Source organism: Silene latifolia, chromosome Y (assembly GCF_048544455.1).
Source record: "Silene latifolia isolate original U9 population chromosome Y, ASM4854445v1, whole genome shotgun sequence".
In the NCBI taxonomy this organism is placed as follows: domain Eukaryota; kingdom Viridiplantae; phylum Streptophyta; class Magnoliopsida; order Caryophyllales; family Caryophyllaceae; genus Silene; species Silene latifolia.
Window position 1 is genome coordinate 82,340,924 of NC_133538.1, and position 21,746 is coordinate 82,362,669.

The following is a 21,746-nucleotide window of genomic DNA, read 5'->3' on the forward strand; positions in this document are numbered from 1 at the left end:
TTAGCCCTCAAACCATACATATAAATATATGATACATATACTTCTTTCGAATTAAATGCAATGACGATGTCATTTGTCTCAAAAAGAAGACCTTTATTTTAGCATGAATAACCAGAATGCATTACATTACAAACTGTGGCTAAGCTACATTGCCTCAACAGAAAATTCGACACACCAAATCAAATATAATCACAATAAGAACAAGCTAAGCAAGACTTTACCAAGCATAAGCTGGAGGCATATATGCATTATAAATACTGCATCACCAGCGCATCGATACTCCTACTTAGCCAGGAGTGACTTCTCTGACATCATAATTGCAAAAGAACATTAATATTCTGAAATAAAGTAAAACCCTAACACAAGCAATCATAATCAAATAAAGCAGAACCTTAATACAAACAATCATAATCAATTAAAAGCAGGGGAAAAACAGCCATCAGTCACATCTCAGTATGTAAAACTCAAATTAACACCATCCAAGCGAAACTAACTAAATGCTAATCATCTTGGTTGTCGGTCTCGTCATTGCAGCCATGAGTGAGTTATCTAACCACTGATTTTAAAACAATTAAGGCCATTCAAGAGAGAGAGACGTGTGTCTTAATCTCATCAAAAGGGTTGAAAACAATCTAGCACGGGTGTTTTTCAACTCCTGAAAAATCAGTACACTTACTTTAATTGGGAAAGTATTGGACGTCTCATTAATAACCATGTCTTATTTATCAAAGATAATAATCCAACAGATTTGTTCAATAACCCGTGAAGTGAAGTCAATTCCTTATTCGGATTGCCTTCCTATTTGTTTTAGGTTTCAGGCTCTCAGCCCTGCTAATTTGACAGGTGTAATTTGACAAGGCCAGCAATAGAATGATGTACGGCTAAAATGAGAATCACGGAGAAGGTGACTCACCAATCGTCTCTATTTCTCTCTTCCAGGCATGATTTAATCTCTGACTATTACTTCAGTTTCGATATTTGTTGGGTGATTGGGTCCAAGTTAAATGGTGATTTGGTTTGTTTTCAAAAGAAAAGTTGCAAACTAAAAGCCTAACAAACGACGACAGCTCATGTTACATGAAGAAAGGACCATAGAAAGGTAAAGTGACTGGAAGCACGAATAAAACACCACTCAGCCGTTTCGCATCTTCAATGTAACTACTTTTCTCTGTTTTCTTCATAGAGGCTTCTATCCCGCGAGACCATGAACCTATGTTACTCAGACTCGGTGTCAAGTGGCGGATAAGCAAGAACCACAAATGCGAAAGCAGCCTAAACAAAAACAAAACATAGTGTTACATTTTGTAATTAAGGGAACAACATCGGAATCCCGACTATGTAAATAAGGGAACATAAGCCCGACTATAAATAAAGAATAGCAAAATCAAAAGTTACATTTTGTCAATAAGATAACATAAACAATCTCAATTTTGAAACAAACTCACCAAATAGGAAAAAGTGGCAAGAGACTCTTGTGTGTTAGACTCGCCAATTTAATAGGGCATAACCATTCGACAAAAAACACATCAATGCAGAATATGAAATTACGATTCCCAAATGGGCAATAGGAAAGAGTCTATTTACCTAAGAGAGGCAGCAACATCTTGAAATAGTCCACATAAACTCTAGATTAGGTAGTCCAGTGGAACAATTTCGACAATCCATCTGGTCTTGTCATGCAGCAACCTTTCAGGCCACCTCGGCAACCAGCACACCCTGCAGACCACATACAAATATCATTTAAGATTCCAATTAGCAAATGTTACCCTAACCACCAGACACTTATGTTCCCAAATTCTTAAGGAGCCACTCCACTCTTAAAGTCTTGAGTTCTCATCTAAATTGAATGATAAACAAGACTCTTAAATATACAAAGAATAGAGTAAATCAAATTTGTACAAATGCAAAAATTCATTAAGCTTCATAAATGAAATTTAACAAAGCTAAAATATATACTCCCAATGTCCGGATCAACTCTATAAACTGAAACGTAAAGAAATCACTGAGACACTCAAATAAGAAAAATGTAACAAACTGACAAGTGACAAAGACAGAAGGAATAAATTAAGGAAGAAAAAAAACCCAAATTAAAGAGAGACAACAGTATTCAAAACCCAACCGGGTTGACCGCTTAAAGAAAGATAAGTTAATCCCACAACTAATGCAAGATTACCCAACACTCTTGCAGTTGTCCCATAATCTTTTCCTCCGCCTCCACCATTAAATTCAAAATTAAACCCTTGATTAAACTTTACACTTGAGTGTTACTCTCTCATAAACTATTTTCTTCGTATCCTTCTTGCTCTTGAGCCAAGGTTGCAATACTGAATTAATCCAATTTGACCCGACCTAAACCTTCCCCGGACCCCGAAAGTATAGTTTGAAGCAAAATTATCCAAACCTAAACTGACCCAACCTGACAACACATGAAAGAACTAATTTGAACCAAAAACCTTCATAATCACAACCCAAAGTCACTTGACCAGTTGACCCCTTATAACCCAACTATGAGCTACCCGTACCCAAAATAAGTTAAGCTAATTGCCATGTCTACTCTCAACTCATTGTTTTTTGAAGGTATTTCAAAGTACCGTTTCGTATTCTAACTGAAATGCAAACTGAATTTTGCAAGTGAATGTGACAGGTTAGTCGTATACCTACCAAAAATAACCAACTGGCACTAACTAGTATAGCTAGGGAAGTCGGGTCGATCTCCACAGAGAGGCAAGATATCTGTTAAAGGTCCGTCTATTTGGTCACAAAATGGGGGTTTGAAATTGGTTTTCTAAACTATAAAGGCTTAAGGGAAAGAGTAGTAAAGAAAGAGCAGTAAAAAGGCAGAAAAAATGAATAAAATGATCAATAAAGAGGGAACATGTCGGGATTTCGGTTCACTATGGTGGTTTAATGACTCAACTTCAAATAGTCTAGATAATTTACTGTGAGATGGATGTTGAAAGGTCCTTCCGGTCCACTTTCTATCCTAGATTTCCACTAACTTAACTTCCGTCCTCATTAGGGTAGTCTACTGTTCATAGCACGTCTATTTAGTCCAATCTTCTGATCCAAGAATAAATTTAACCATATTAAAGAGTAACTTAGAAGCGTGCACTCAACTAAGTCGGTATTATAATTAAATTGCCATGGGTACAAATTCTCACAAATAAGTCATCTAGCCTATTCGCTACATCGTCACATTTCTACCATAGATCCCCTAATCCCAACATGAAAGAAATTAGTTACTCATCCTATTAATGTTGTCAAGATTAATATTAATGAAATAACTAATAATAAACATGATGAAATGATAATAAAATTGCATAAATAAAACTTAGGGCAGAAATTAAGAGAATAAAACAAGAGAATTAAAGCAAACAAAGGAAAGATTAAGATTAAAGGGAGTAAAAGATTACAATAGGAAGAATTCCGGTGAAAGAACACAAGATCTGAGCAAAATAATCCCAAAAGCAAAGTTACAGTGAAGAGTTTAAGGGAAAGATTAAGAGAAGATAAAGTGGCGTAATACAAATGTTAAGCAGTGTAAAACGTAATTAAAACCTAATTATTGAAAGCTTAAATAGAAAAACTAAGTCCATTAACTAAATAAGCAACACGGACTGATTAAAGCCCGTAAAGAGTCAAAACCTCTCGATCGAGTGGTTTGAGACAACTCGATCGAGGACTTCCGCAAGTAAACCACTCGATCGACCAAAAATGTTACTCGATCGAGTAAAATAAATTACTCGATCGACCTCCTCAGCACGTGAAACCACTCGATCGACCAAGAAAAGCATTCGATCGAGTGTTCTTCTTCCAAAATAGCTCCAAACTCGTTGCCGACTGCTTCGTTGACCATTCCTTCACGCATCCCAATGCAGTGCTCTCGCTCTAAAGTTCCCGTCTCCTCAAAATGCATGCAAAACAGGACGAAAGGGGTACGATTCCACTACTTTCAGGTTCATTCCTATAAAACAGACCAAACGAACCAAAGTAGCCATTTCGGGGCATAATGCAATACAAAATGGTACAAAAGTACATAGAAATACGTGCAAAAGGAGGCTAAAAAGACTATATAAAATGCACGTATCAAATCTCCCCAAACCGAACCTTTACTCGTCCTCGAGTAAACTAAATGCAAACTAATGGAACGAGAATGATAACTCAGAGCTAGCTATAACTTGTCTACTTGAACCAATTTAATGCAACAAAAATCAACAGTTACAACTACAGCAGTCAATACGCAAACGAGTTATAAGATGTTCAGAAATAAAGCTGACCTATCGACCTTGCAAGACCAACAAAATCAGACTCTCACGGGACGAGGAACTAGAGCCGCCCGGTAAGCAGCTGTGACTGCGGGTGACCACGCAGCAGGGGTGGTCACCATACCTGAAGTACTAGCTGTAGCTGCAACAGAAGAAGCAGCAGAGACCGACACAGAGGAAGAAGGGCTAGCAGCAGTGCTAGCAGCAGTGGCTGTGATGGAAGTGGAGGCTGAGACGGAGCTAGCAGCAGTAACGATAGTACCAGCCGACATAACAAGGACACGAGAGCAGTGGCAGTGGTACTAACGGTCGTGGAGACGGTGGTGACAGCAGGGACCACCGTCTCAGGCAAAGACGGACTAACAGATGAACTGGAAGAGGGCATCCTAATCAAGTAAGGAAAGGGAAAGGGTAAACAATTAACAATGAAACACCGAAATTTCCCCAAAACAGTCGAAATTTTCGACTTCAGGAACCCTAATTCCAATTTCGCCTCAAAAATTCGAAACAAACAGATAATTGGCGATGAGATTGTTAGAAATCTATATCTCATAATACTCGACATATTCTTATATGTTCCATTTAATTTAGTCATAAAATTAATTAGATCTTATGCATGCAAACATAAGTAAATATAGTGAAGAAATCATCATTCTTACATTGGAAATTTCGGATTATTGGGCGCAAGTGAGTTTTCTTACTCACTTGTTCTTGAGCTCTCCTAATATGGATGAACAAAGGATTCAAGTATAGAATCCCTCCCAAGGAATAATACCCAAGATAACCTCTTAATAAAATTAATATTGTTGATACTAGAACAATATTAATTTTGAATAAAATTGACCCAAAAATATTGTTTTTGGTCTCTTAATTTTCGGTTTAAGAGAAGGGAGAAGAAGAAGTAATTAATCTCTCTAAAACTCTATATTTTAGATGATGTATTTAATGAATAATACACTAAGATGCATACAGTGTATATTAGACAAATTATAGAGAAAAACCTTTGGCTTTTCTCTATGACAAAATCGGGTAGGGTGGGGTGGTGTTGGCCACTTCATGATCAAGTTGCTCTTCACAAAAACAACTAGGTTTGCATGGCTAGCAATTAGGTAAATGATTATGTTTTCCACTTAAAATTAATCAACACAATATTTAGCCTAATACACCCCTTATTTCGGTCCATTTAAGATAAAATGGATTCCATTTTATCTTTGTCAATTTGTCACATGTCACAAGTCATGTAAAATTGTTATGCATTTTTAACATATTAAAAATCAACGCATTAATAAAAATACGTCATGTACAAAATCGACTTTAGTAATTCATAATTACTTGTACCAAAATAACTTACCAATTATAAATCATAACATCTTAAACAATAATTTCATCTAAGTAATAAAACAATTCGATCACTTAGACCGTATCTCATTTAATCAAATTATAATGAGATACGTAAATATTACTTCCAAAATTGTCCGTCAATTTTAAGTAATTTGATTAACCCGTATCGTCATACGATCAATTAAATAATCAATTAAGAGTGTTATCCTTTAGGTATGACCTAAGGGGATCAATCGATCACCACCGTCGCATCTACGCAAATGTCAAACTCTAGTCGACCAATCATTACCGATATGTGTGGACCAATTGACAGTAAAATATTACTTCCCACATGTATTCTTAAAATGAGATTTAAACATGTGATCATCATGATCGACAGTTGTGATCGCATTATTGTCGGAAGACACATATTCCAACAATCTCCCACTTGTCCTCGACAAGTGTGCGTCACCAATTCTCTTGTCCTATTACTATCTCCCACTCAATGCAAGGTCTCTTTCAGGTCGTACTTGCAAGTGATCATATCGAGAGTGGTTTCCTCGATCTGAAGAATAACTGATTGACCGGAATTATCCACCATGGATATCTTCCGAGGGTGGCCACGCATTTCTAGTTCATTACTCCTCGAGTGGCCCTGAGATATTTTTATAACCCTGACTAGGGATGGAAAATTCCTATCGCACTTATTCCCTTCGACTAGCCATAGCCATCATAACCTAAAATATGCCCATTTGACCCCATTTACGAAGGTCATAGTAACACAAATCAAAGTTAATCTGAAACTGTGCCATATAAGGCGAACAGTCTTTAGTCAAAATTATCGACTCATTAGAATACTATAGTAGCTCTCGCCACGACCAGGCTATATAAATTTGCCAGAACTCTATAAGCGGTCATAAGACCCGACAAGGTGTTCCCAACAGTCTGCCTATGTAATCGACTAGTCATCTCACATGACTTCATGGCACTTGAACTTGCCATCAATCGCATCACACTCTAGTCACTTCGAGACGTCACCTCATGCAAGTAACTATGGGCGAATACAATGCTAATCCGTGTTCACTTTAACGGGGTTCAATTGTCTCTACAACCCGTTTGGATGTAACAAAGTATAAGGTGAGTTAATAATAACTCAAACGACAAACGTCGACATCACATTCGGGTAGTCAATACCATATTATAACCTTGTGATGTATATCAAAAGTGTGTAAACACTAGTTGATTGCAATAGAAGTTTAACATACCAAGTGTCCATGTGTTCAAACTTCTTATATTGCATTTTCCTTTATATTCATGTTATCTTTCATAGCATGAACCTTACCAAGTACACATATAGGTTCCTAACCTAGGTTTGGGTTCTTTATCTTGAAAGAACTTTCTTGCTGTTTATCACATAACCAACGAATTGTGGTGGATGATATAACTTGCACTGCTCAAGTGTTCTACCAACTCACAATGCACTAGGTATACGTTTTGTAGAGTCTTGCAACAATTGTCAAGATGATTAGCCTATCACTTCTCATAAGTCCTAGCATATTAGAAAATATCAGTTTTGAGTAACTTCTTACTTCAACTAAGTATTTTTCAAAGCTTCTTATTTCTCCTTTTAGCTTGAGTAGCTTAGGATTTTCATAAATCCTTACGTGTGATCGAACTTTAAAACGTGCAACCTCTTGGCACATAACAGAGTGTTATGTCCATCACTGGAATCTCTCATTAGTTCTCCTCGAGAATTCATGACGATTCTTCTATGGCTTGCCAATGATTCATCATGCTCTTATGCATATGATTCATTATTGGACATGTGTGATTATTCTAATGGTGGAAACATTAGTAACTAATAATCATGTGATCAACCATTCTTAGGTTTAATGAACGATCATGACTGCTAATGGCAATTCCATTTTCATTGACATGAATAACCTACGTTTCTCGTTGATTCGATGTGTATATCTCAATACCTATCCAACATCTCATGATGTGATTGGATTCATCATAGTCCATTTTCATCCAGAATTGAAAACTCAAATACTTCTTTGTGAAAGATAGTATTAGCTCGTCATTCTCAATGAGTAATGAGTTATAAATTTTTACAAGATGATTGCTCCCACTAAATTCCATGTCTTCACATGATAATTTCCAACTCCCACTTAATTCCACATGTTTCACAATTGACTACTCAATCGAAATATTTCAAGAATTGAAATATATTTTGCTTTGCCAAGTTATTAAGATAAAACCATATATGTGCTCAGCATATCCTTTCAAAATACCTATTTTGAAAAGGTTTCAATCTTAAACTTATGGAAAGAGATTTTAATCTCTAACTCATTCATTTTATAATGATGCGTAGCAATGTCATTATTTAAATGTGAATTTCATTTAATATACGTCCTTCTCAAAATACCCTTTTCTGGAAGGAGGTTTAACCATTTCATTTTCATAATGAGGTTAAGTAATGACACTAGCATGGTTAACAATTAATTTAGCTTTTGTAGATATCGGCATATCTTTCTTTGCAACTTTTATTCATAAATCACATTTATTTTTGAGGATGCAACTTTGTTTCATTTAGGCTCATAAGTAAATATCAATATTGAAACTATTTTTCAAAAGTCGCTCATAAACTAGCCAAATCTCTTGTTAAGACTTTACATTAGTCATTCTTCTTCCAAAATTTTCTTTTGGTCTCCTCGTGTAGTTATCTTGAGAACATATTCTTTTGATTACTTCACTTGGTCTCTTTTGTCATGTAGATTTCATCTATTCGAGACCATAGATCGCATCTATTCGTGTACACTATCTATATAGGTATACAAATCATTCTTTCTTACGTAGATCTCATATACATAAGTACACAAATTTGCTTTGTGTTCTTTGTGTCTTCATTTTTCTCCCACTCTATCTTTAGAATAAATACACTAGAGATTCAAAGATAGCTTATGAGACACAAATAATGATTTTTTGAAGTATAAGGAGGACTATCTCATAGGTTGACTAATAGTTTTAAATTTGATAAGTGTACTTGGTGATTGACATTCCTTTAAGAGAGTTCATCAACTCAATCATCATTTTATAATTGATCATACACAAGCCTTAAGCTTGTGGACATATAATGAATCCCATTATTATAGTTGTCTATTAGATCACTTTAAGTGGATGATCATATGTTTCTATGTACAAGCATATATAGACGAATTTTTAGAATAAGAAAAATACGATAAAACGGGTGACTTGGGTTGCAAACCAAGCCACCATAATGCAAAATACAACAATTGTTTAGAAAGGATCAAACATTTCCATGTCGAACACGGAAATCAAAAGGTTCTAAAAATCCGAAACATAAATTAAAATAAGACAATAAAAAGCCAAGCTTCATGGAAGCTACTCCTAGCTTCTTGATGGTTTCTCAAGCTTGCTTTTCCTTTCCCTTGTCCTTGCTTGGTGGAGGCCCTATTTATAATAAAAAGGGGATACATTATCACAACTTTGTATCACAATACCATAGTTGAATTAGAAACATAAAAGAAAGGATAGTCATTTACCTACTAGAGTGATCTTTCCAGCTTTGATGTCACCAAGATACTTGGAACAATTCCTCTTCCAATGTCCAACACCATTACAATAATGACATTTACCAAGAGGACCATTCTTGGTCTTGGAAGTGCTAGCTTCAAAAGTCTTAGCCTTGGTGAAAGTGGGAGCTTGCTTCTTACCCTTCTTCCCATTAGTTTTGAACTTCCCCTTGCTCTTGGTGCTTATGTTAAGCACATCCTTAGGTGGGTTAACATTTAACCCCATGTCTCTTTCGGCTTGCATAAGTAACTTGTGCAACTCTTCAAGAGACACGTCCTTGTCTTGCATGTTAAAATTCACCCGGAATTGAACATATGCCTTGACTTTGGATGAGGAGTGTAGAATCCTATCTACAATGAGCTCTTTAAAGATTTCAACCTTTTGAATCTTCAAAGTCTCGACTAGCTCCATTAATTTGAGCACGTGAGGGCTAACCTTTTGGCCCTCCTTAAAGTCAAGATCAAAGAATGCCGCGGCCGCCTTATATTGGACGATCCTCGGAGTTTGTGAAAACAATGTCACAAGCTTGGAATAGATTTCATTAGCGGTGCCCATTTTAAAGGCTCTCCTTTGGAGATCCGCCTCCATCGCAAAAATCAACACATTTTTCATTGCGGCGAACTCCTTGTGGTAAGCCTCATATGCTTCCCTAGTAGCGGCACTCGACCTAGCATTAGGTTCGGGTGGAGAGGTGATGCGGGAGCAATGTCGAGCTCTAGCGCACTCTTACTTAACGCTGATCCGAGTCCTTATTTTCGTGTCTAACATTCACACCGATTTGGTACCCGGTTTTACATCAAGAGGCCTCGGTGAGGTAACGAAGCTTGTCGTCACCTTGGGCGGCTAATTTGAGTTGGGCATCCCAATCGGAGAAATTTGACCCATTCTTTTCAAGTTTACAACGATCCATGAAGGATCGGAGCCATGAAGTATTAGTGAGAGGTGTGGCGTTGGTGTTTTGAGTGGCCATTTGTTATGAGAAATAGATGTGATCTACAAAACGAAATTGAAGGAATAAAACATATGTCGTTTTCTAAATAATAATACTCGTAAAAATTAATTTAAACAAGTTTTATTGCATTTATCTAGTGACCTCTACCCAACTTGATAAATGATTCCAAGATCCAAATTCATATTAACTTGGGCACGGTGTGGCCGATTCATCCCTTATAAATATAACTTGGTGGATTAACGCTTTAATCGATTCTACTTTTAGAACTCTTGGTCGATAACAATTACATTAACATTTATCTTTAGCCCAAAACACATCCGACAAGGGCACGGTGTAGCCGATTCATCCCTTATCAATACTTTTGTTGAGTTCAACCCAAATTTCGAATAAATGTGTCCATGATCCAAATCCACATTAATTTGGGCACGGTGTAGCCGATTCATCCCTTATCAACATGAATTCGGTGGATAGACATTTATCACCCACTTCCCCTACGTAACAAGGTTTGTACCCCGGTGTGGCCGAGTGCACTCCCTCACGAAATAGGTTTTCATGGTTTCTACTTTTTGGTAAGGCTATGTCTCAATTGATTATTTTAGCGAGATCAGGTCATGTCAATTTATTATCTATCACGTTTTAAGTGAACTAAAGCGGTGAACTACGATAATTATAATTGACACGGTCGATAAACTGGATTAAAAGATGATGCATGTTTTAGTTATGGTGATTTAGCGATGCATGCGACATATAAATAAAATGCAAAGCATAAATTAAATCCTAGTATGGCCTTTCTAAAATAGTAAATCTAATAAACTATTACAAATTCGGAAACCAACTCCATTGGTCCCTTGAACTTTGGTTTTGGCACGCATCTCGAGGTAACACAGTCTTTAATGAATCGCCTTCTTGAGTGGCACCGTCTTCAAGGAACTCCGGAATAAATAAATTACATAACAAATTACATAATTTCCTATTATACATTTGTAATTAAAATAAAATAAATCTATTAAATTACAAAACTGTGATACTAGATCACAATAAATTACAACCGAATCGATATTCCCATACATTTCGTGTAATACCAATTAAAAACTAAGGCCATACTAAGTAAAATTACATAATTCAAAAATTACATAAAATAAAATTATGACAATCATAAATAAAATGCAGCATTATAATATGTATGAACATGCCCAATTTTATGCTAAATCGCCTTTAAGGAGCCAATATCGTACATTAATCGGTTTTTACGGATTTGCGTGATTCAACTTTTTAAAATCACAATAAATTACATAAAATCATATTTTTGTATTAGTTAATTACCCTAATCATCTTAGGACTCAAAATTAGTCTCCACTAACATTTGACAATAATTAACTTATACTTCTTAATATTGTTCATAAAAGGACTTAAAATTACAATAAAAGCCATAAACTTCAAATAAATCATAAAAATTTCAAATAAATTTGAAATTTGAAATTTCAACTCATGAACATTCTGGAAAATACCATGACACTCATAATGTTCAAAAATTTAGGTTAAAAATTTCGAAATTCATCGAGGAAAAACAATGCTGCGGGTTTATCGGATTTATCAATTAACAACCATAAAAATATCATAAAAATTATATTTATTAACTTTTCACTTTTAGATCTGAAATCTTATATATATATATATATATATATATATATATATATATATATATATATATATATATATATATATATATATATATATATATATATATATATATATAAAAAATCAAGGTTGAAACGCATTTGTGGATGCGCCACGTGGCGTTTCAACCTTAATTACAATCATTAATTACAACTATCTATTAAATATGAACATAATAAATAACGCATAAATCTCAGCAAAGTTTTAATTATAGTTTAATAAATGTTACGGTTTTTATTAATTTATCCTCCGTTCCAAATAATTGACGTTTTTATTTTACGAGGCAAGCCTTTGAATTCAATTTTTACAAAAATACATTTGTTGAAAAATTATAAAAATTACACCATAAATTTCTTTACGAATAGAGCTTTAATATGAGTATGCATTTCAATATATTCCGTTATATATTTTGAGAGATATTGAAATGAGAATTGAGTGTGTCGAAAAGTAAGAATAACAATTAAAAAAGAACAGAGGGAGTATTATAAGTACGATTATTTAATTCTAAATTTAGTAAAAAAATATTTTAATAAAAATTTAAAAATATAAATACATATAAGATTTTATGCGGGTTTAAAAAGTGTGGTAACGATTATGTATGTACACAGTGATAGATAGTGCATTTTTATTAAATATTTTATATGTATTTTAAAATATTTTGATGTTAAACCTAAAAAAATTGTATTTGAGAAAAAGTTCAATCTGTTTTATTTATAAGTAAAATCTTAAACACCATTATATATAGTTGTGTCAGAAAAACAAAACTTGCAATTTTCTTATAAATAAGTTGAACCCTAAATATTTGATACATAAGCACCATACATTATACATAAAAAAAAATGAACAAAAGAAACTCAAATTTATATTCACATCCTTTTGAACAAGTATGAATAGATTTGGAAAAATAATGTATGGTGAAATGATCTAATTTAAGAATTTAATGTTGATTATTGTATTATTCGAATATATTTTATTTTCATTAATATGATATTAAATATTACAAAAATCTGTCGATGTGTATATGGGAAAAACTAAAAGAAATTCGACATAACGAAAAATTTAGAGAAAACTTTATGTGACATGTATATTTTTAACAATAGCAAAATTTATCGCAAAAGTTTATATATGTACATACTAAATAGAAGAACATATCACGAGCTCAAGTGGGCATAAATAATATGGTAACGAGAATGTATGTGCCATGTGGCATGACATCTATATGAATATTCACCGCAAAATTAATGATATTAGACATTTGCGTGATAAAATACATGAGAATGAGAAAAAAGATGATTCTTTTTCTAATTATTATCGTCAATAATCACTGTATACTTATTTATAAAATATTGATCCCACAAATTAAACTTAGTTTATTACTTATAATATATTTATACGGAGTATGTATTTTATTTAAAAGTTCTGAAGTTAAACCTTAAAAGCTAATATTTGAAAAAAAATTAATCAATTTCTATTTGTAACTAAAAATATAAAATGTCATATATCGATTATAATATTTTCTTCAATTATAATAATAAAAATATTTAAACAGGCCGCGCGAAGCGCGAGAAGCTACCTAGTATATGATAAAATGCAACATGTGACGTTTTTCCTTAGTCATGAAGTATGTTTTAGCAATTTATACTAATTAAAGTCACTATTTATGTTATTTTTCATCAAAAATTCATAAATCATGCATAAAGACTTCATTATAGCCTATTATTTTACACACATCTTATAAAATTGCATGTGACATCATACTAAATATTTATGACCAGATTCAAAATATTTCTCATATTAACCTATTTTGTCATTTAAATTCGATTTTATCATGAAAAATCCATATTTCGAGCATAAGAACTCATAAAATTATGAAAATTTACAGGTCATCTAAATATAATATATGTGAAAACATATCCAAAAAACCACTGGAAAAAACGAAGTTTAGCTAATTTTAGTCCGAAAATGACATTTTTATCATAAAATCACATTTTAATGCCATTATTATATAAAATGAACAATAAAAATCCATAAATTAACCAAAATATCCTAAATACATTTTAGGACTAGAAACTTTAACATGCATAATTTATTTCGTGATATATCATAATAAACACAAATTTATAAGTTTTATATGATAATCGTATAACTTGGAAAAACTATAACTGATTTGCATGCAAACAACCTAAGGCTCTTGATACCGCTTGTTAGAAATCTATATCTCATAATACTCGACATATTCTTATATGTTCCATTTAATTTAGTCATAAAATTAATTAGATCTTATGCATGCAAACATAAGTAAATATAGTGAAGAAATCATCATTCTTACATTGGAAATTTCGGATTATTGGGCGCAAGTGAGTTCTCCTACTCACTTGTTATTGAGCTCTCCTAATATGGATGAACACAGGATTCAAGTATAGAATCCCTTCCAAGGAATAATACCCAAGATAACCTCTTAATAAAATTAATATTATTGATACTAGAACAATATTAATTTTGAATAAAATTGACCCAAAAATATTGTTTTTGGTCTCTTAATTTTCGGTTTAAGAGAAGGGAGAAGAAGAAGTAATTAATCTCTCTAAAACTCTATATTTTAGATGATGTATTTAATGAATAATACACTAAGATGCATATAGTGTATATTAGACAAATTATAGAGAAAAACCCTTGGCTTTTCTCTATGACAAAACCGGGTAGGGTGGGGTGGTGTTGGCCAATTCATGATCAAGTTGCTCTTCACAAAAACAACTAGGTTTGCATGGCTAGCAATTAGGTAAATGATTATGTTTTCCACTTAAAATTAATCAACACAATATTTAGCCTAATACACCCCTTATTTCGGTCCATTTAAGATAAAATGGATTCCATTTTATCTTTGTCAATTTGTCAATTCGTCACATATCACAAGTCATGTAAAATTGTTATGCATTTTTAACATATTAAAAATCAACGCATTAATAAAAATACGTCATGTACAAAATCGAATTTAGTAATTCATAATTACTTGTACCAAAATAACTTACCAATTATAAATCACAACATCTTGTATTTATAATGAATTATTCATTCTAATGCAATTGTTTCCTTAAACAATAATTTCATCTAAGTAATAAAACAATTCGATCACTTAGACCGTATCTCATTTTATCAAATTATAATGAGATACGTAAATATTACTTCCAAAATTGTCCGTCAATTTTAAGTAATTTAAGACGATCAATTAAATAATCAATTAAGAGTGTTACCCTTTAGGTATGACCTAAGGGGATCAACTGATCACCACCGTCGCACGACAGTAATGTCAAACTCTAGTCAGCCAATCATTACCGATATGTGTGGACCATTGTGATGAAAATATTACTTCCCACATGTATTCTTAAAATGATATTTAAACATGTGATCATCATGATCGACAGTTGTGATCGCATTATTGTCGGAGGACACATATTCCAACAGAGATAAGAGGGAACAATCATCAATTTAAGCTATGTAAACAGAAAGCCCCAATTTTCAGTCGAGAATTTCGATTGCATTTGTATACCCGAAACCCTAATTCCCAAATTACTTCATAAAAGGCAAAACTAATGCAATTAAACAACAATGAAGTAAAGGAATTACTTACTTGATAAAAGAGTCCTACAAAGAAGTAATTAATCGACAAAGGACGATGCAAATTAGGCTATTTTTTCGAAACGAAAACCGCAAACCCTAATACCTGCAATTGACCGCAAAAATCAACGAAAATCAAGGGGGAATTATGGGGGAAATGACGATTAATTAGAAATGAATTGATTGTAGGTGTTTGATTTGGTAAATTGTGATAAAAATGGAGGATTTGGGAGGTTTTTGGTCGCACGAATGAAGAACAAATGAATTATGAAAATAATTAAGGAAAAAGAGGGAGTTTAGAAGGCAGTTCCTGCGTGTGAAAATCCTTTTCACTCGATCGAGTGATTTAAAATCACTCGATCAAGGAGTTTGACCTTCAATTTACTCGATCGAGTATAAATATACTCGATCGAGAACTCCCTTATTCAGCCAATTCGAGCGAGCAGCTGCAAAGCCTTCGATCGAGCCCTTTTCCTGCAGTATCCTCTCGATCGAGTACAAAAAGTACTCGATCGAGTGCTTTTCCTCGTATAAGTCCTTAAGATGCGTTAAAACTTCCCCAAACCTGCATAAAAACAATCACAAACATTTCCCAATATACCAAATCACAAAAAAAATAGCAGTCTATAGTCTTCCTAATTATGCTAAAAATTGCTAAATTCTAATTGTCCTAAAAAAAAGCAATAAAGAAATTCAACGGAAATTTGAAATTAGTTTTTACAAATTGTTACACGGATGTTTCTCCGCTCTTTTCTCAAGACAATTCAGTAGCCCCTCGGAGGGCTTCTGACTGGAGGACGTCCCTTCGGCATCATTAACCGTCCTCTTCATTCTCCACGAGCTTGAGTTTGAACTAGTAGGAGGAGAATAGTCGACGTCCATGTACGCACGAACTTTTCTCGTTCTTTTTTCTTTCTCACCAGCATTGACGTTGTCACCCCCAATTTGATTGATCTTAATTGCACAATGACCCTTGACAGCTCCTTCATCTTTTTCATCTGTACCTGCAGCAAGGGAAACAGACGAATTCTCCTCCTTTTTACTCTCAGTCTGAGGCGGAGGGGTCACAATAGCAGCATAAAATTCCAAATTTTCATCTGGAGTGTCAATATGAGGATCAGTAGAGGAAAGGGCATTGCAAGGTTGAGCTTGCATGGGAGCCCTACGAGACTGAGACTTATGGAAAATTAATTCCTCGTCTCCTACCTGAAATGTTAGTGTTTTCCCCCCGACATCTATCGCCGCACGAGCAGTGAATAAAAATGGTCTGCCTAAAATAATAGGGGTGTGAGTGTCCTTGGGTATGTCAAGCACTACAAAGTCAACGGGAATAAAGAATCTCTCGATTTTAACAGGTATGTCCTCTATGACACCTAACGGCCGTGATATACTATGGTCGGCCATCTGTACAGTCATGTTCGTGCAATTAAATTTAGTCAAGCCAAGTCTCTTAGCAAGAGACAAAGGCAAGACGCTCACGCTAGCACCAAGATCGCATAGCGCGTTATCAATCAAATCGGTACCTATATGACAAGGAATTGAGAAACTACCCGGGTCTCACTGTTTAGGAGGTAACTTATTTTGAACTAGGGCAGTCCATACCTCGGTCAAAGCTACCGTCTCATGATCATTATTACGCCTCTTACGTGATAAAATTTCTTTCATAAATTTTAAATAAGAGGGTACCTGTGTCAGCAACTCGGCGAATGGAACAGTGACCTGTAAGCTTTTTAGGAACTCAGCAAATTTACCGAACTGTTGATTGGCCTTCGTGTTCTGTAATCGCCTCGGGAAGGGCACGGTAATAGGTATCTCGAGCCCTTTGTTTCTTTCTTCCAACGTATCAGCTAGATCAAGCTCCTCATCACTCGATCGAGACGTTTTGCCTCTCGATCGAGTCCTTCTTGGTGAGATATCACTCGATCGAGCACTAGCAGGCTCTCGATCGAGGACTCCAATATCAGTAGTGTTCGATCGAGCAAAAATACCACTCGATCGAATAGATTCCTCAGCAATATCACTCGATCGAGCTGTTTGCGCCTCTCGATCGACCTCTTCTTTATCTTGTTCACTCGATCGAGTAATATTTCCACTCGATCGAGTCCTTTCAGCTTCAACTTTACTCGATCGACCCCCAAAAACCAGTCGATCCAGTATCTTCTTCGTGGTCAGCTCATTTTCAGCAAAAATAAACTGTTCATCAGCATCGTTAGCCTTCCTCGGGTCTGATATACTCCTGTCATCAGATAATTTTGGTCCTTCATATGAACGACCTCTCCTCAAATTAATCAAATTCACCGTCTCATGTGGATTCTTATCAGATTGAGACGACAAATGACCCTATTTCCTCGTGGACTGGTTCGCGGCTAACTGAGCAACTTGGGTTTCAAGCGACTTGATGGATGCTTCTTTCTGTTGGTCACTTAATTTCCATTGCTTTGTCAACGACTGCAACATCAACTTAAGCTCACCTAGCTCACTTACCCTACCTGAAGATGATGCACCTTGATTGGGAGGAGGAAAGGAAGGAGGCTTTTAAAAGCCTTGTTGAGCCTTATGAGGAGGGACATATGGCTGCTGCTACTACCGTGGAGGAGTGGGATTGAGCACATTTTGAGTTATCCACCTCAAATTGGGATGGATATCCCCTTGGTTATTATAATAAGAACCCCCTCCTTGCCTGTATTGTTGAAAAGCAAGCACCTGTTCTTTCTCCGTGAGATAGTAATAGTAGTATGACCGTCATTACCTCCACATTTCTCACAAATGACAGTTTCCTGTCTGGTCAACAAATGAATCGTCTGTGGCTCCCCAGCATTTTGCAGCTCAAATTTATCAAACCTATCATTCATGGCTTCCAACTGAGCCACAACTGCCTTGTCAACTGAATGGACTATTCGAATACAGTCCCGTGGGTTCCCTATTCAGCACAATGGGTCGCCATCTCCTCTATAATGGCCCATCCCTTGTCATCATCCGTATTCTTTTGAAATCTTCCGTTGGATGAGGCGTCAAGTATAGCTCTGTGGTCATCGTACAACCCATTGTAGAACTGATTGGACAGAAACCACGGATCAAAACCATGGTGAGGAAGAGACCTCACCAACCTCTTGAACCGACACCAAGCTTCATAGAAAGTCTCATCAGGTGCCTGCTTGAAACTAGTAATCTTTGCCCTCAGCTGATTACTGCGCTGAGGAGGGACGTATCTTTTATAGAAGGCAACCGCGAATGTTTCCCAGTTGGTGATACCAGCAGCTGCACGGTCCAAATCGGTCAACCACTCACGGGCTGAGTCAGTCAAAGAGAAAGGAAAGAGCACCTCCTTAATCTTGTCTTGAGTTACTCCCTTTGTAGCGGGAATAGTAAAGCAGTAATCAGTAAAGACCTCCATGTGCTTCATTGGGTCTTCACCCGCCACACCCCTAAACAAGTTTCTCTCCACCAGATTAATTTAGGACGGACGGATATCAAAGGTGTTGCCGTCCTCAGTCTGGAGGTTGAAACCTTTAGGAATAGAGGATACTGTAGGCTCCGAGTGACTTGCAATATTCGGCATCTTTACTGGTTGGTCGGCAGAAATGAGATTATCTTCTACTAAAGATTAATGTTCTGCAAATAGAAAATGTTGTAGCTCGGGCTTGAAAGTACTCAAGTCTTCCTTTCGAAGTTCTCTTTGCAGACGGAGTCTATGCCTAAACAGTCTCTCTGGCTCAGAATCAGCTGAAATTAACTCCGATCTGTTCGACCTGGGCATACTCAAGACTGAAAAAGATAAATGAGAACTGTCTCAAGGAATAAAAATTCCCTGAGACGAATAAAAATAAACGAAAACAAGAATATATAGGGCTATTGCCTCCCCGGCAACGGCACCAAAATTTGACAGGCTAGTCGTATACCTACCAAAAATAACCAACTGGCACTAACTAATATAGCTAAGGAAGTCGGGTCGATCTCCACAGGGAGGCAAGATATTTGTTAAAGGTCCGTCTATTTGGTCACAAAATGGGGGTTTGAAATTGGTTTTCTAAACTATAAAGGCTTAAGGGAAAGAGTAGTAAAGAAAGAGTAGTAAAAAGGCAAAAAAAATGAATAAGATGATCAATAAAGAGGAACATGTCGGGATTTTGGTTCACTATGGTAGTCTAATGACTCAACTGCAAATAGTCTAGATAATTTACTGTGAGACGGATGTTGAAAGGTCCTTCCGGTCCACTTTCTATCCTAGATTTCCACTAACTTAACTTCCGTCCTCATTAGGGTAGTCTACTGTTCATAGCAGGTCTATTTAGTCCAATCTTCCGATCCAGGAATAAATTTAACCAGATTAAAGGGTAACTTAGAAGCGTGCACTCAACTAAGTCGGTATTATAATTAAATTGCCATGGGTACAGATTCTCACAAATAAGTCATCTAGCCTATTCGCTACATCTTCACATTTCTACCATAGATCCCCTAATCCCAACATGAAAGAAATTAGTTACTCATGCTATTAATATTGTCAAGATTAATAATAATGAAATAACTAATAATAAACATGATGAAATGATAATAAAATTGCATAAATAAAACATAGGGCAGAAATTAAGAGAATAAAACAAGAGAATTAAAGCAAACAAATGAACGATTAAGATTAAAGGGAGGAAAAGATTACAATATCAAGAATTCCGGCGTAAAAAACACAAGATCCGAGCAAAATAATCCCAAAAGCAAAGTTACAGTGAAGAGTTTAAGGGAAAGATTAAGAGAAGAGAAAGTGGCGTAATACAAATGTTAAGCACTGTAAAACGTAATTAAAACCTAATTATTGAAAGCTTAAATAGAAAAACTAAGTCCATTAACTAAATAAGCAACACGGACTGATTAAAGCCCGTAAAGACTCAAAACCTCTCGATCGAGTGGTTTGAGACAACTCGATCAAGGACTTCAGCAAGTAAACCACTCGATCGACCAAAAATGTTACTCGATCGAGTAAACCTGATTTCCAGCATTTCGATCGAGTAAAATAAATTACTCGATCGACCTCCTCAGCACGTGAAACCACTCGATCGACCAAGAAAAGCATTCGATCGAGTGTTCTTCTTCCAAAACAGCTCCAAACTCATTGTCGACTGCTTCGTTGACCATTCCTTCACGCATCCCAATGCAGTGCTCTCGCTCTAAAGTTCTTGTCTCCTCAAAATGCATGCAAAACAGGATGAAAGGGGTACGATTCCACTACTTTTAGGTTCATTCCTATAAAACAGACCAAACAAACCAAGGTAGCCATTTCGGGGCATAATGCAATATAAAACGGTACAAAAGGACATAGAAATACGTGCACGTATCAGAATGTTTCAATAGCATTCATATTTGTCTATAAATCATTGACATTTAAATATGACAAAACATAGGTCCATAGTATGGTGTTAACTCGCAGAGTATTGGTTTGGTTAGTTGTGTTAGTATGAAGTACACAACAAATAAAACAGGATGCGATATGATCACCCTCTTTAAATAACTAACAAAAGCTCAATTAATTAACCATACCTCTGATGTATCAGCTCTGAGAATGATGAACAAAACATTGCATCATCCCTTCGCTTCTATCGCCACACCCACTCCATACGCCATAACCCATCCTAATACACCAACCTCCAACCTGCGCCCCTCTCCTGCATTGTTAATAACAAAGGAAGGTTCATTAACTTGAAAGTGATGATGTAGACTGAGCTTCTATAATATATAGAGCAGCCAATATCTTCAAACATTGATTTACTAAAGCACGGACTCCTTAATAACAGCCAAAAATTGCTTATGGATCATGCTTTAAGAAAGAAAATAAGCATCATGGCCATCCCCAAGGTACGCTCTAATTTGACTCTTACCAACATCTACCTAAGAAGACTTCTCAAAGACACGCAATCCAAAGCAAATAAACAAATTACTTACCATCACCGTATCTCCTGACATCCTCACCGTCACATCACCACCACTGGCATCGCAAACGTCAGGTCATGTCGATACTTTGCGTGTTTGGGTAGCTAATCTAATCATCCTTAGCTTACCATCATGCTCCTGGCAACAATGTTGGTTGTAACAATTATAACAACAAAACATAAGCAATAATTAGAGAAATATCGTGTTTGCATTTTTAAAGAAGTAATCATAACTATTTATGAAACAGGAGGCCAATCTTCATCGCCCTTACCAACTGCAATAATACCCACAAAAACTCACTCATAAGAAATGTAATCGGACAACTCAATTAAATTTTAACCTAGTTAACAAAATCAATCCAAATCTAAAATGAATAAATGAATCAATATAAAATGAGTTAA

General features: G+C 35.4%; 1 long non-coding RNA gene and 1 other non-coding gene across 2 annotated transcripts; one reads left to right on the plus strand and one right to left on the minus strand.

Moving 5' to 3' along the window:
* Window positions 1-427: 427 nt before the first annotated feature.
* Window positions 428-21,082, minus strand: LOC141627307 (uncharacterized). Its single transcript, XR_012536873.1, has 3 exons — window positions 20,956-21,082; window positions 1,585-1,716; window positions 428-1,272 (listed from the first exon to the last, which is right to left on the minus strand). It is a non-coding gene; the product is annotated as an uncharacterized LOC141627307 (long non-coding RNA).
* Window positions 18,504-18,609, plus strand: LOC141635840 (small nucleolar RNA R71). Its single transcript, XR_012540498.1, has one exon. It is a non-coding gene; the product is annotated as a small nucleolar RNA R71 (small nucleolar RNA).
* Window positions 21,083-21,746: the final 664 nt, after the last annotated feature.